General features: G+C 36.7%; 1 long non-coding RNA gene across 1 annotated transcript; it reads left to right on the top strand.

Moving 5' to 3' along the window:
* Positions 1-321: 321 nt before the first annotated feature.
* Positions 322-1,100, top strand: LOC138710274 (uncharacterized). Its single transcript, XR_011335199.1, has 3 exons — positions 322-507; positions 614-710; positions 836-1,100. It is a non-coding gene; the product is annotated as an uncharacterized lncRNA (long non-coding RNA).
* The last annotated feature ends 1,807 nt before the right edge of the window (positions 1,101-2,907 follow it).

Here is a 2,907-nt window from a genome sequence, read left to right on the forward strand (position 1 = left end):
GTCTTGGAACAGATTTGATTCTTGAATATTATATACTATACTTTGTTGTATATTTACGTCTAGTAACCTATTAATGCTAATGCTAATAATAATGTAAAGGAATAAAAGAATAGAACATAGCAATACATTTCTCATTATTATTGAAACTATTTAGAATAACCTTCCAACATTAAGGTAAAGTACGGTGAGTAAAGAAGTCATTCAGTACATAGGATCGTGATTTTACTACATGTGGTGATATCTGGTAACAGTTGGCAACACTGACAAGGCGGAAATATTTGCTGTTTGGGAACTGAACTTACGTGATCCTCACTATATTTCGAGCAACACTGTTATTTTGGAACATAGTGTTCCAAGGTGCTGTTACATTTTGGAACAGTTCCAAACAAGGAACAGTTCCAAAATAACTGTTACGTTATTTTTTCCCCACCTCTAGTATTGGGTGATTCAGCCGAACCAATAGAAAACTCCTACGACGATGAGGGAGGATATGCTGAGAAGATACCGGTACGTGAAATGTATACTATAAACGAGCCTATATTATTGGTGTCTTATAAGAGTAAAAAAATATAAATGGCATGACGTGCGTATTAGTTGTTCCCTGTGAAAACAGATTTCTCTGGAGGAAACACTCACATTGGATGTTCTCGTGCTCTGTGTACCGAACTGAACGACACCGCAGGCGTGAATCCTTCACCTCAAACTCCACCGTAAGCAACAATCAGCAGTAGTGAATTGTGTTGTGTCTACTGAATGCGTAGTACAGTATTTCATAACAGGAAAAATTAGTCGTTTTTTTACCTCTGTATTTAGTCCATGTTTTGTGAATTTCCAGAGTAAAGTCCAATAAAAGGAGGAGCCAGGAAATGGACGAGGCAGATGAAATGATGAGGGAAATTCACGCTAAACAGCTGCGGGTGTTGGATTTACAAGAAAGGAAGGCGTTATTGGAAATTTATTTTATTGAAAAAGAAATTAAAAAAAAAAGGCTATGAAATATCTGAATGGCATACAAAGAATTAGTCAAACACAAGTTAATAAGTGTCTGATAAATATGTATGTTACTATAAATATGCAATAAAATGCTGTGTTTTTTTTATAGTTGTGAGTCAGTTATCTTGACCTAGCCATGAAATTCTATCCTGTGAAATGGTATCAGCTGACGCCATCTGTTCCCTAACATGTCATCATCTGGTGGTGGATCAACTGGTACGTCATCATTTGGTATCTCTCCTTCAAGGTCAAGTTCACCGTGCTGCACAGCCAGGTTATGTAGTACAGCGGTCGCAACGATGATTTTAAGAGTTTTGTGTAGCTTTGTTCGCAAACCAAATGCAAGGCAGGTAAATCTCTTTTTCCATACACCAAAAGTTCTTTCCACTATGTTCCTGGCCAATACATGAGCTCGATTATAACGCCTGTCAGCTGCATTTCTTGGGTTCAGAATCGGCGTAAGTAAATATTTCTTGCATGCATAACCAGACTCCCCTAAAAGATGTCCTCTAATAGCTCCTCTTACCAAGCGGTTATTGATGGTGGAATTTCGAAATATTCTACTATCATGCGTTGAGCCAGGCCAACGAGCAACAATGCTCCTGATTTTCATCTTTGCGTCACATATCACCTGCAATCAAATGAAAATACTTCTATATCATATTGTCATCTAGCGTCTACGTACGGAAATTGATATTTTTGGTAGCAATGTTGTCACTAGGATGAGTGGTGAGGCAACAAATTACTTTAGGAACACTTGTCGTTATTTACTTGGCAGTTAATGGAATAGAATTCCTTTCGGTTTATGTGCACAACTGCTCTCTCACGATTGGGACAGGTTATTCTAATATGAGTGCAGTCAATGGCACCAATTATTACTGCGAAATTATCCCTAGAAAGAACGAAATAAATATAATCACGTTCTTAACGAATTGGCAGACCACTATACGTTAGTAATGAAATGAGGTATACTAATAAGTTACGGCTTACCTGGAAAGGACAGCGAAATCATTCTTAATGAAAGGGAGTTCGTCATCGTTAGGGAAATAGATTACTCTTAACCTCAAACTGTTGATGACAGTCAGAACACGATCTATTGTCCTGCACACGGTCGATGCACTGACATTCACGGTATCACCATTCACAACATAAAATGCACCAGTTGCTAAGAAACGTAACGCCAAAAGAAGCTGCAGTGTTATAGGTAATGGATACCTCTCGAGTGATGCTCAAGTAAATATCCGATATCGCGCAGCAGGTCTCTTGCAGTTTCCTTTGAAAAGCGAAAGCTTGCTTTAAATTTTGCGTCTCCATATGTCTCGAAAGGATTACTACGATCAAGCAAAAGACTGCGACGTAGAGGAGGCCGTCGAAGTAGAAACAAATATCTCCGGAACCGTTTCAACACACCAATATAATTAACGTGCTCCATTGAATTTACATTGAGACACTCGTTCCTTGTGTGAGATTGAGGTTAAACAGTGTTCTAGACGGTGTTTAAACATCGACTCCACAACGTGGGAGCCATACTTAGGCGTTTTTTAACCTTAAACATTGTCTAAATATTGTTTCTGCAATCGACCAAATAAATACTAAACTCGTGATCGTACAAAAGTATTAAATATATATTTCGTTCATGTTCAGTCAGTCTTATTTTACAATTCCTTGGGGCTATGCAACCTGTATTGAGCGGGTTTAATTATCCAGAAACGAATAATACGATTTACGGTACATTTAATTTAAATCCAAGGGAAAGAGACATTTATAGAAATTCGTTACTTCTCTATTTATTTATAAATCAGCTTTTTACAAAAACAATAGCGAAATGTTTAATTTAAATATTGATGTATCCGAACTATATAATAATAATAATAATAATAATAATAATAATAATAATAATAATAATAATAATTA

The sequence above is a fragment of the Periplaneta americana genome, chromosome 12, assembly GCF_040183065.1.
Source record: "Periplaneta americana isolate PAMFEO1 chromosome 12, P.americana_PAMFEO1_priV1, whole genome shotgun sequence".
In the NCBI taxonomy this organism is placed as follows: domain Eukaryota; kingdom Metazoa; phylum Arthropoda; class Insecta; order Blattodea; family Blattidae; genus Periplaneta; species Periplaneta americana.